Source organism: Dermacentor variabilis, chromosome 5 (assembly GCF_050947875.1).
Source record: "Dermacentor variabilis isolate Ectoservices chromosome 5, ASM5094787v1, whole genome shotgun sequence".
Taxonomy (NCBI): Eukaryota; Metazoa; Arthropoda; class Arachnida; order Ixodida; family Ixodidae; genus Dermacentor; species Dermacentor variabilis.
In genome coordinates, this window is record NC_134572.1 from 32,159,537 (window position 1) to 32,172,554 (window position 13,018).

Below are 13,018 nucleotides of genomic sequence, written 5' to 3' on the forward strand. Positions count from 1 at the left end.
GGGCCGTAGAACCGAGGGAAAGCGCGCGCTGGCTGGCGCCCTCCACGATGCCGATGCGAGGTAACGAGCTATCGGTAGCCGCGATGAGTTTTTTTCTTGTCTCTTGAGAGAAACAGGCAGCCTTGCAAGTGGCTTGCGACACCGAATCAGTATCCAACTCGCTCATTTTGCCTTCTCCAGTTCCCACTTCATTGCAGCCGTCAGCACGAGAACGACTAGAGGGTGTTGTGATGTGTCGTGCCTTGTAGGGCCAGCGTTGGAAATATAGACGACCTCTAGTGTGTCGGGGTGGATTCACAACATGGACATCTGTCTTTGTGTTTGCGGGGAAAATCTTTGTCGAGTCTATGTAACTTACCAATGCACGCAGCGTCCGGCAGACGCGGTCTCGCCGCTACTTAATGGCACAATCAACAATTGGTCGTGGGAGGCGCGGTTATCTGAAGCGAACTGACGACCCTCGACCAGGCCCGGTGAGCCGCAGTACCCAGTGGGGCCCTGGAGGAGGGCTCCACCTGCAGTAACCAAACACAGTCTTTATTTCAATAAAGTGGCTTCTCTCTGTCTCTCTCTCTCTCTCTGTAGAGAGAGGTGTTGCAGAAACTTGCATGGCGTTTGCCATAAGTGTTTTTCGTCCATGTTATGTGCTCGAATACAGTGCCCCCCTCACTCACTCACTCACTCACTCACTCACTCACTCACTCACTCACTCACTCACTCACTCACTCACTCACTCACTCACTCACTCACTCACTCACTCACTCACTCACTCACTCTCTCTCTCACTCTCTCTCTCTCATTCTCTCTCTCTATCTCAATCTAGCTCTCTTTGTATCAAAACAGGTGTTCATCAAGCGCCATGTTCTTGTCTAACGGGCGTTTTCACCGCACATGACATTATTAGACGTCCTTTATTTCCATACAATTAAGAGCGAAAGCTTATTGCCTATAGCCGGCAGATAAGCCGATGGTAATTAACCAATAACTTATTGAATGTGGCGTCTTTGTTTCCTATTAGTATATCGCTTTTCGTCCTAGCCCCAGCTGCGAGAGCTGAGGTACGAACCCTTTTTACAGCAGCGGCAGTTTGCATCCCACATATGGGCTCTTTGTGTCCATCCGCTCCGTTACGCAGACGTCAATTTTATTCATACGAGTCACCTCCTCAACCGCAGCTTCACTTTCCTCGAATTAAAACACATCTTTGCGTATACTACACCCATTGGGAATAGAACTTACTCCCCTGCGCCAAAGTGCAGCTGAGGGCTCGATGCGCTAAGCACCGCGATTTCGCGCAGCTATGCAGTTTCGTAATTAGTGCGTTTTTTTGGGGCACCACACAGAATCCGAAAATGTTTGCGTCTGCGCATATATTTCGGAGGCCCGAACAGGCAGTGATGTAGCGGACGAAGAAGACGTTACATGAATGGCGATGAACCACGTGATAGGAAACAACAACAACAACAACAACAACAACAACAACAACAACAACAACAACAACAACAACAACAACAACAACAACAACAACAACAACAACAACAACAACAACAACAACAACAACAACAACAACAACAACAACAACCGATTCATGGCCTATCCTCCTTAGTGGGCTGAGCCATAACACTAGCCACGAAACCACACCAAACCAAATCCTGAGGAGGTAGTGGTGCCCGCTGTGTGAGCCTGCATGATGTAAATCAGAGCTGAAGAAGTCGGTGAACTCTGCTGATTTTCGCTTGACGCGTCGCCAATTATATATAAAACGTAGTGATAGTAGAAGTGAAGCAGGCTTTAAGCACTTCCCATACGTGGGCCGATACCGAAGATAGTGAAATACCTGGCCGACCCGCGGCGGAGGGGCTGTTCGCCATTAAGGGGCCCACATACGCAGCTTCACTGGTCATCCTTCTTCACAAAGTGGAAGGGCATTGAGTGTTTTTCGTTATTTTTTGTATGTGTATATAATCTGGGTTGATCCCAATAAAAATTCAGTTATGAGACAGCGCTCGTGTTGTGCACTTCCTTTCTTTTGTCCTTTCTCATTGCGCTGAAGTATCGTAAGCACGAATGCAACATTACAACTCGCCCGATTAGCAGTATTGATTCACCTCTCTATATTGTTTCACGTAACCTGAAGTTTCTGCTTTTCAGTTCGCTTGTGATCGCTCAACCAATACTGTCTATTTGGGATTTCAGTATCTGCTATTCTTGGTAATGTACGCTAGGGCTATAGCTTGGAGGTTCAGAATCTTCAACGTACGATGCCTTCAGCGATTTTTCTTATCCATTAAGCAACGTTTAATTAACTCGTTATTAAATCAGTCTGATATATAAAGTGCTCCATTTTAAACACAATAAACTTTTGTCAAGCAGTGGAACATTTTCTTGTCGAGATTGCGGTTGCGAGCAGCACGTATACTCACACGTCAAAATGGTAGTTGGGAATCAAATTAATTGTTTGTTCGTAATGCATTTTTTCCTTCCAGCACGCGCTGAAACAGGGTGACATAACAAAGAACAGTTGGAAGGTTATTCAGCCCCCAGTTATTATCGATGAAAGACGATGTCTTCCTGAGTGGGATGGTGGTGAGAATTAGGGGGAAAGAATGAGAACAGCCCTTTATGCGTCACTCCTCGCGTGAGGTGAGTAGGAGGAATGTTGCGCTGGTTAAATTTTTTTACTGCACTACCTTCAGGTTCGGTCTATATTTAGACTGTGCACCCATTAGAAGAAGTACACGGGCCACAGGGTTGCCGAAAAAACATAATTTCTTCGTAGTTAACATGCATAAACAAAAACCCACGAGTGCACTAGAAAATTTGTAATGCCAAGTTTGGATTGCAGCATTTAATTTCAAGTTGCTTTCACAGACAGAGCAGACAATGAGTTTTATCGCGGAAACCCTGGTCCGTGTACTTTTGCTCACGGGGGTACATACCAACGGAGACGGCCCACATTTTAGCATTGCTTTGTCTTCGGGATCGACCCACATTTTATGGCTGCACTATCTTCGGGATCGGCGCACGAAAGAGGCTAGAAACCAATACATCCGACACGAAAAAGCGTAGGTAACTTTCCGAGGATGACGTTCTCATTAATACTGTTTTCTACTGATGTGAAGTACCAATGGGAAGCGCATGGGCGTTCCTAGCACAACGCACTCGGGGAGGAACGTCATCAGCGATTGTAAGCAGGAAATGTGTAAGGAATGGAGAAAAAGAATGCCACCACGGTAATGGAATCCGCGGCCCTCATTTGTTATGGCCGTGGCGTTACTAGAGCGCTTAAGCGTATGATAACAGCGATCGGTAGCTGTACATATACGAAAGTGACGACGCCACTATAGGGCAGTGTAGAGACACTGCGCGCAAAATAAAATGTATAATTGAAAAACGCGAGGTAGCACTTGCCGAGCACGTCATCTCGTTGTTAGTGTTAACTATTCAGATTGCAGTAGCATTGATAGCTGTTGCCGGGATTTTCGCTGCCGAGGTGACGTTGACAAGCTCCGAGGGTATCCCCTCACGCCGACTGACAGACGTGGTATGTTCTGCAAGAACAACGGACCGACACGTCAGTGAGGTCGTAACTCTGCTCGCTGAATTTTCTGCTTGCTGAAATTTTCGATTCCGTGCAAGAAGGTACTCTCGCGTCAGTTCAGCAACGTAAGTATTTATATTGTTGCTTTGTACAAGCAGCTACATTCTGCCAAAAGTTTAGTTCGGTAAGTGTCGTGGTTTAATGGGGGAATTTTTTATAAAATTCTAGCATTTGAAGGGGCAAAACGGGACAGAAAGGCGTTGAATCGGCATAATGTTTTTTACTAAGCGAATCATTTTTCTACGAACATCATATAATATTCTGATTTGTTCGGGATAGTGCTGACGTACAAGAGAAAATCATCTGGATTTCAAAAGTGTGGTGCGTGGCCATTTTCCCGCGCTGTTCTAGATGACCCAAAGTTTGACGAGCGGCCATGCACTACCCTAACAAGAGAGAATGTGGAAAAAAGATTAAAACACTAGTGCTGACATAGCCTTGTCGAGTGACACCAAGAACAACCAGAAAGTTATTCTGACAGGTTTCACTTTCCATGGGATTTCGTCACTGCCTGAATTAGGAGAGACCATGGCAAGGAGATAGATAGATAGAATAAACTTTATTTTCCAACGGATAAGGTGGTCTACCCACCCCCGACACGCAGGTCAGTGGGCGAGTGCCGCCGCCTCAGATGCAGGCTGGGAGGTCTTGGGTCCCAGCAGCCTCTTCAGCCAGTTTGACGAGCCGGAACTGGAGCTCAGAGTCCGAGCTGCGCAGCAGGGTCTCCCAGGTATCTCTACTACCTATTTTGTGCGTTCCCCCGGGAGAGTACGGACATTCCCATATTATGTGGTCGAGGGTCCCTCTCGCCCCACAAAGATTACATCTATCGCTCCTGGCCTCGGGGAACATGTGGTTCGCCATAACCGGGTGCGGATACGTATAAAGAACTCTGAAGCTAGCAAAGTTCTAACTTCATCGTCTCACAAAGCCAAGTTGATCATGATACAAGCCGTGAAACGCCTGCGCAGCTCTACATCTAGAAAACAAGAAGAGGCGAAAAAGACTTGTGAGAAGTGATCTAGCCTTCATTCGTTGAATGAGTCAGTAAAGCGCAAGAGTCCAAAAAAATGAAACAATAGCACTAAGAAGTGGTGGTGGTGTTTGACCTACAAGCCCTGGTGGAGAACCACAGTGCCAGCCTCTGTTTGCATTCATTTCCTGGAGTGTAAAGAGTGGGTTCGTGAAGACTGCGTAAGTGCTCGCGGAGTGAACTTCAAGTGCTCCTCCTGCAAGAACTGACCTACCTAAATTTTTGAGACGGTCTCGTTCAGCCCCACGCAGTGTCTCATATTACCCCGCAGGTTGGGGCGAAATGACACATTTGTGTCATTTCTTATTTTTTCTTAAACGTTTGAACAGCGGGAACATAGCCATTGTTAATGTACCGCATACCTTGTACCCAAGAGTGTTTCTGTTTTGTTGTTTTATGGTATTGGATGAAATAATAAAATAGTCACCATTTGCAAATTTCTGTCGCATTTTGCGCCGCCTTACCCAACAATGCAGAATGCCGAGCTGCTTTGGTGAGCAGCCAACGCTATATAAGCTTGCGTCTAGTCCGATAGTACCACTTTGCTTGGCATTATACATATTAAGTAGACTTGTTATAGACCCATGGGTTTGGTAGATTTATATATAATTCGTAGTATACCTCAAGCCAGCGATAAAACGCTCACAGCCGTGTTACATTTGAGCTTCGACATGGTTCCCGTGGTAAAATGTGCTCAGCGGCCACATGACGCCGCTAACATGTGAGAAATTGGTTTCACACGCTGTTAGTATACGCTGTTGACGCTTTGGCCATGGGCATGGGCACTGTCTTGTAGATAATAGTGAACGCGGCTTTACATGCCTGAGTCGTCTATTTTTGCTGCAAAAGTTTTAACGAAGCAGTGCTCAGCGTGCTTTTCAATTAGCTGAAATTAAGAACATTTTGTTTGGGGGAACAACAAAACTTATTTGCATTCATGCTGTTAAAGGAAGTTGCAAGGAGCGCGGGCTGACGAAGATGGCGCTCAAACGCGTGCTATTCCAGTTTCAGACGAGTGCATGCATAGCTTCAGAAATCGCACTACAAGTATCCGCTTGCAAGATGAAGGCATTTCTCAAACTGAGGGTAGCGGCGCTGATATAGTAGCCGTGACAAACCCCGCAGTTTGTGAACTGAAAGGAGCGACAGGAAAAGACTTTGTCACGCCATGCTTTCTCTTCTGTGTTGCGTCGCTAACTAGCCCGTATAGTGACAACCCATGAGTTGTTTTCGTGCGCCTGGCGAACAGCCTTTGAAAAGCCTGGCCTATAGACGGCTGTGAATCACGACAAATCCTTAACAAAACATTCCTCGTGACGCTTTCACGCCGATTTCACTTGCGACGATCGAAGTCGGTATACTTTCCACATCACTGGCTGCCGGATCATGCGGAGTACTCCGACTGTATTAGCTGCGATATAATATGATAAATTCCACGCGTGACATTTTTGCATTGCTGTTTATTCGATCCGAAATAGAAAAGTCCGTGGTACCGAAGAAACCGAAAGATAGGGAAAGGGATCGTGACCTGGTGTTTTATGTTTAAGAATCCTAATTATGTAACTTAAGAAGCGACAGATTTATGGAATTTATATGTAGATATTGTAGAGATTGGTCGCAGCAGCGAAAGTGTTTGGAGTGACCTCGGAGATTTCGAGATGACGTGTAGCGCAGTTTTTGTAGATGGCGCGGCGTGTAACACGACAGCCTCACACCGTGGAACGCCAAGCGGACCCCGCGTTCTGAACGTAAAAAAGTATAAGCCTTTCGTGCCAAGAACTGCAGACGACAAGGTTATGTACACGGAAGCTCCGTTCACATTTCGTATTTCACTTTGAAGAGCGACAGGTGTGGCCTTGGCTTTACATCTGCGTCGTGCATTGTGACTGAAGAGGCTTACTTCCTGCTTCTGTAATCCATTAACATCTTCAGACATCATTCTGATTAGCCTCCAAGTCGCTTTGGAAAACGAGAGACTCTGCAAGAATTTATAGACTCCGCCCCTCGCACAAAACGAAAAAGTATCCACTTACACAACGAACAGCTGTGAACATATGCAACCCTACATTGCTATCTACACCACAGCACGAACTTGTTCGTATATTGTGTAATAAAATGTATGTGCGTGTAATAAAGAAAGAAAGAAAGAAAGAAAGAAAGAAAGAAAGAAAGAAAGAAACGAAGAAAGGAAGAAAGAAAGAGCAACACAACACTCCCGCTATTGGGGGGTGACATGTGCCAATGCAAACCATTTGAGAGCAGTTGAAGTTGATCGCACAATAACTTATAAGAGATCATGTTCGAAACGGAAGCTGAAGCTCAATGAAGCGGACTCCCGTGTTCTGTGATTACTGTGCACGTTATTCCCCGTGTGCTGAGAGCTAACCCGGAACAGTTGAATAAGCAGCTGATCAGAATTTTACAGTTTTGGCATGCCTCTTGGCTTTCATTTCATATGGAACTTCATTGTTTAATATCAGTCAGTAAACATATCTAGCACACGGCGCTTCACCGCACTAATGTTTATGTTCAGCGTAAACAATACTTGTCAACAAGGTATCGCAATGCAGCCACCTTGACCAAGATGCTATACTTTTGGCTTAGTGACGCCCAATCGTAGTTGCATGTCTCTTTTACTCATACACGCTTGTAGAGCATTTGAACTTTATTACGCCAATCGAGACGGCATCGTGAACCTCGAGTAGCGAGCTGCTGCCGAAATGGTATTATTGGTTAGCCAATTGAATCGCAGCCCGCGCGTGTAGCGCCGACTGAAGACGAGCGAGCCATCGGCAAATTGCTGTCTTCACGTGTTGCTTAACGTAAGTAACGAAGTCAAAAATGGCGCAGTGGCCGACTCGCCGGTCTACATATGTAACTTCCAGTCGGACTTTTGCTCAGCTGACGCGGGGTGGCCTTAATCTTTGTTGGTATGCCGCGAACACGATGTGTCTTAGTGTAAGTTGTACCCGATGCCTCGTCGTTTTGAAAAGTATTTTTGTTCGAAATTTAGTCTTGCGGCATAAAACGGATGACGCGTCTTCTATGTATACATATAGCTTGTTCTCTTCAATAAAGTCCAGATTGGATCTAAATATAAAGGTGAAAGTGGCGAGTTAAATGGCAGCATTCGATTAAAGTATAAAGACTGAAGGCTCCAACAGATTCTGATGCCCAGTAACTGAGATAAGCAATGCGAAACGCTGTCTGCACAGTTGGTTAATCTGAGAATCGTTTAAAGAGAATTTAGAGAACGACGCTCTTAAGACCTCTTTGCGAGCTCATCAGCGTTAGTTACTCCTTGTTAAGAGCGTAGACCGTGTCAGAAGACGAGGCAGCCGCCCATGCAACAAAGTGTTCTATGTGGCGATTTATTTTTCCCTCAAGAGAGCGGTAGCATAAGATGACGTGTCAGAGGTGAAGGTAATGTCGTCACACATGGAAAAACGAGGCAATAGCTCGGGTTCTTCCAGCTAGGGCATGGCGATGAGCATTATTAGCTTGCGCAAGTAATGGAGTAACAAACATTTCCGCGTATTTGCAGAGAGTTAGTATTTTGTACCCGCTTGTGCTTCTTTCCACCGCAGAATGCATACAAAAGGAATGAATGTTGGCGCATTAAATAGATAAGGTGGGCTCCCCGGGCAAGAACACAAGATAAAGTGAAAATAAACTGGAACTTCACTTGTGGCTGTGCCCTGACTCTCAGAATATAACAGCCGAACTATGAGTTTCTCCTAGAAGTATATTTGTGAGAAGCAAGAACGTTGGAAATTTTGGGTTTTAAGAAAGTACTTTAAGGTAATATGCAAGCGAAAGCGACAGAAAATACCGATAGAGTGAATGCTACACGACGACGAGTCTAAACGCCTCGTCTATGCAACGTCATGGCAGTGTACAGCTGCCACGAGACTTACCCCGAACAACGAAGATACATGTCTAGTGGTTTAATTTTAACAAATACATGCTGTAAAGACCAAACATCAAATGTATTGGAAGAGTATCCGTTAGGCTAACACTATTCAATGCTCCCGAACCCCAAATATGCAGCACTCTCTGCACGCGAAGCAAAAAGGCGCTTAAATGATAGACGTTGTTTACCCATCTGGGTTACCGCATCCGTGAGCAGTGCAACGGATCGTCGGCAACTACTAAAGAGCGAGTGCGTCTGTTGAAACACTTCACCTGAAAGCGATACTTGATACTGCCTCTTACAGGCTTATGTAAATAACTCCTCGCAGCTTCAGCAAAATAAAGCTGCCACTGGGTATCAGAGCGACCTACTTTAACTTGTAGACAGTTGTGGGATTCAGGTATCCATGGCGGCAACAATTCTCCGTCGAACGTACCGACAGACATTCTTTTGTGTGTGTTTGTACGTGCATCAGAAACCTCTGCAGAGAGTTCTCATTTAGTTCTTGCTGATGCAATCGAGGGGAGACCCAAACGGTGCATTTTTTTGACGAACCGCCTAGCATCTGCCTCTGCAGTCCTGCCGGTGGAAGCGAGAAAGGGCTGAATAAAACAAGCGCTTCTTGTCTGATGGTGGAGACCCTCTTTGCATTTTCATCTTGCTTATCGATACCTGAGAGCCGGGTGCCCTTGACGTTGTTCTATCCGAGCATTGTGCTGTATCGAATGGTACGATGGAATCGACAGCACGCTGCCGGCAAGGTTCTCTTAAAGAAAAAAAAAGGAAAGAAAGCAGTTAATTGGGGCAGGGTTAACAGCTTCTGGACTTGACGGTGTCCGCAAAGACACGCACTCCGCTTTTAAAGAGAGTATAAGGGTGTAGAGGGGCTTGATGCATCGATCAGGCAGTAACAAAAAGGAAAATACCGGCCCTTCAGCGACTGAATACGCCGTAGACGCAACCATGAGCCAGAACAATCTACCTCGTGGATTTTTTAAAAGTTTTCTACGCTCCCTTCATGCTTTGCACCTGAACCAGTGCATCACATGTGCAGTTTGTGATGGGTGTCAGGCGCTTAGAGAAACCGTGACCAGCGTCGGGGGCTCGCTGCCTGTGGTATCCTGCTGCTGAGCACAAGATTGCGAGTTCGCTACCCGGCGTTTGCCACCACATGCCGACTGGAACAGAACGCAGGGACACCCACGTAGTTAGATTAACATGCACGTTGAAGAATCGGAGATGCTACAAATTAACCCGTTGTCCTCATCCTAATCTTCTCGCATAGCCCCAGTATTAGTTCGACCTGCGAAACCTGGCCAATTTATCAACCCTATCACCTCCACACCACTCCACCAGAAAAAAAAAAAAAAAAAAACCACCATGAGCTGTATTACGAAGCCTGGTCTAGGCATATGGAAGAGTTAATCGAACAAAACACTGGTCAATTATAATAGCGACACAGATTGCAGCACAAATATTGGTCGGGAAAAACAGCTGCGAGCGAAATGTGTTTGAGTTTCCCTGCTGTTTCTTCGTTTTAAGACCAGTATGCATTGCTAACTTTTGTCGGATCAGTAGTTTTATTTTCTTTATGCTGTAATGCTAAAGGATTTACGTTCATAGACCGATGAAAATGTCATGTGGTGATCAATACTGAGTCTACTTCATATATTTGGATTGGACGTTGCTTCACAAATCACTTAGGAGACGAGTTTTTCTCGCACCATCTGGCAATGGCTAGCTTTCCTGGAACCACTATAACCATGCTCTCTCGCTACTTCACCTTTTATTTGTAAGAACTACACTGAAACTTGAAGTTTGCCGCAAAGCGTAGTGTACAGTGAAGCTACGATTTAGAAGAAGTGGGAAAGGTGAGGTAATTAACAGTAATTTTTCCTCAGTTGCTGACAGAAAGCTATAAAACGAAAGTATACAACGCTCCACAAAAAGTGACATGTTGTAACTCTTAATCTGAACGAAAGTTGGGTCGACAGACATTTTAATCTTCTGTCTGAATTTCAGGGTTTATTATCGAAGAAAACCTTCGACAGTTCTCATTCTATACTGTTCAACGTGTTAGTGAAGTATATGAAAATATGGTGAGATTTCTTGTCATTGCGAACAGCTGTGCGTTACTGACCATCCCAACTGTTAAGTCTATATCAAGGAAGCCTACAACGTCAGAAGGAGTAAATGGCTACCAAGCTGGAAACGGCGCGCTCGCAATTCGGAACTCTCGACGTGTAGCGCTGTTTGTCTTGCAGAATAAAAATGCTTGGGAAATGCAATGCGCACCGCAAGGAAGGACGTCGCAACCTCGTTTCTTTTGCTCAGCTGGTGTCCGCGTGCAAGGTCACAGGTAGGCGGCTGAAATAGCCGGAATGCACGGCAAAGAAAAGACACTGGGTAATTTTCCAACAGGCGCTTGACCAGCTTACTGACTGCAAAGAGACTCGAGTAAGGAGAGTATTCGTCTTTTCTTTGAATGCAAACCACTTATACTCTAATGAGTTAGCGGCAGGGTTTGCGTTCCAGCGTAGTTTATGTCTGCTTCATATCTCTCACGTCGCGCCTATGCATCGTTTGCGGTCGTGGTCATCGTCGTTGTTGCTTGTTTGTTTATTTGTCGATGTTTAACAGTGGTAACTACTGAGCGGACTACATCTAGTTAAAAGAAGTCGCCATACGGAGAAATGTTCTTCCTTCCATTACAAAATTCGACCACCAGTACTAGCTGCGATAATCACCATGCCGCCGTCGTCTTGGTCGTCGTGCCATTGGCAATGTCCTTATCGTCTCCGGCCAGCTACTGGCGTTATCGGGGCCACTTTGCGTATTTGCTTTAAGTGGTCCTCAACCATGTTTTATTCGTGTTGCAGTTTACTGTGCACAGTTTGAGAACAGCGTACACCTGCCACTGCATAAGTATATGCAGTTATAAACCGGTGTTTCATTAGACGAATTTAATGTCCATTCGTCCGCCTATTTGCACAGATTGACAGGCTTTTGCCAAACATTTTATTGCGGTAGCAATTATGTGGACTCTCCAGACGAATTTTTGCCGTCATCTTCGCCGTGAAGTTCCGTATATATTTAGGTATACGTATTCTATATGCCACGCCGGTATCTGCGCTTTATATTGCCAAACAATTCTATCACCAATGTTGCTCATACAAGGTATTACGTTCTCGACAAAATTAATCCTCACAATTTTGAAAATAGCAGCCCACAAACAAATGTCATGAAAAAAAATCCTCGTTAGTAATGAGTAAGAAAATAAGTACAGTAATCTTGAAAGCAGAGTCAGGAGTACTGTTTCATAACAGTTTCTTTTAAGTGAGTGCCAACTTTAGAACACACACACACACACACACACACACACACACACACACACACACACACACACACACACACACACACGCACACGCACACGCACACACACACACACACACACACACACACACACACACACACACACACACACACACACACACACACACACACAAAAGGCTGCTATCGCTCTCGGGTTGTTTACGGCCACGCCTAGTAATGGCGCCGCATTGTTTGGCGGAACGCGTTTTTACTGGTACTGGTCAAGTCTTGTTGTCTTGCCTTGGTCCATGGTGCTTAATCTTGTTATTGAGGTTGCAATGAATTTCTTTACTTGCACTTAAGTTGATTGTAGATGCTGTTTCCAACAATAACAAGCTGCTTATGTGCATGCATATTTAAGTTAAGAAACGCATGCTTTGCCTGCTGACTCCCGATCGCCATCGCTGCCAATTTGAAAAAAAAAAACAATTTTCTTTCTCGTGTAACAGCGCGTCGCCAAAATGACACTCAGCGCGCTGAAGTGCACTTGCTTAAAGTGCACTTTAGGTTGCCCGTGTGACAGGGGTATTAATTACACTTCGTGTAATATTCTAACATGTTGCTCTCACACTGATTGCTTCGCGCTTACGGCGAAACTGCGATATTAAAAAAAAAAAAACTGACGCGCATCAGGCGCACAGGTAACCTTCCAAACTGCCCTTTCCCTTTCCACCTAAGGCGACATTGGTTAAAAGGTGTGGCCTTAATTATGTAAATGGTTGCGTCTAAACAGCAAACAATGTAGCCGTCTAGGTTTCTAGCTGCTGACCATGGTGCTTAGAGTGAACCACCTTGGATGCTTGATCATCTTGGAACTGACCGTGGGGGAAAGCTTTTACTTGGCGTTTGCACACCACGCAAAGAAAGGAGATAACTCAAAGCAGAGAGATAGTGTTTGCAGGCCAGCAAACATCCACGCCGAAAGAAAGGAGAAGTCGGAGGTCGTTTCGTTAGCAACCTCCTCGCAAACAGCGGGCGCAGCCTGAACGAGCCTTTGTTTGCGTTCAGAGTTTTTGCTACGCCCGAGCATCTCGCTATGTCTACTATCAGACGAGGCGGTCGGTTCTCATTGTGTAGCTCGTGCTCGCATGCAAGGCCC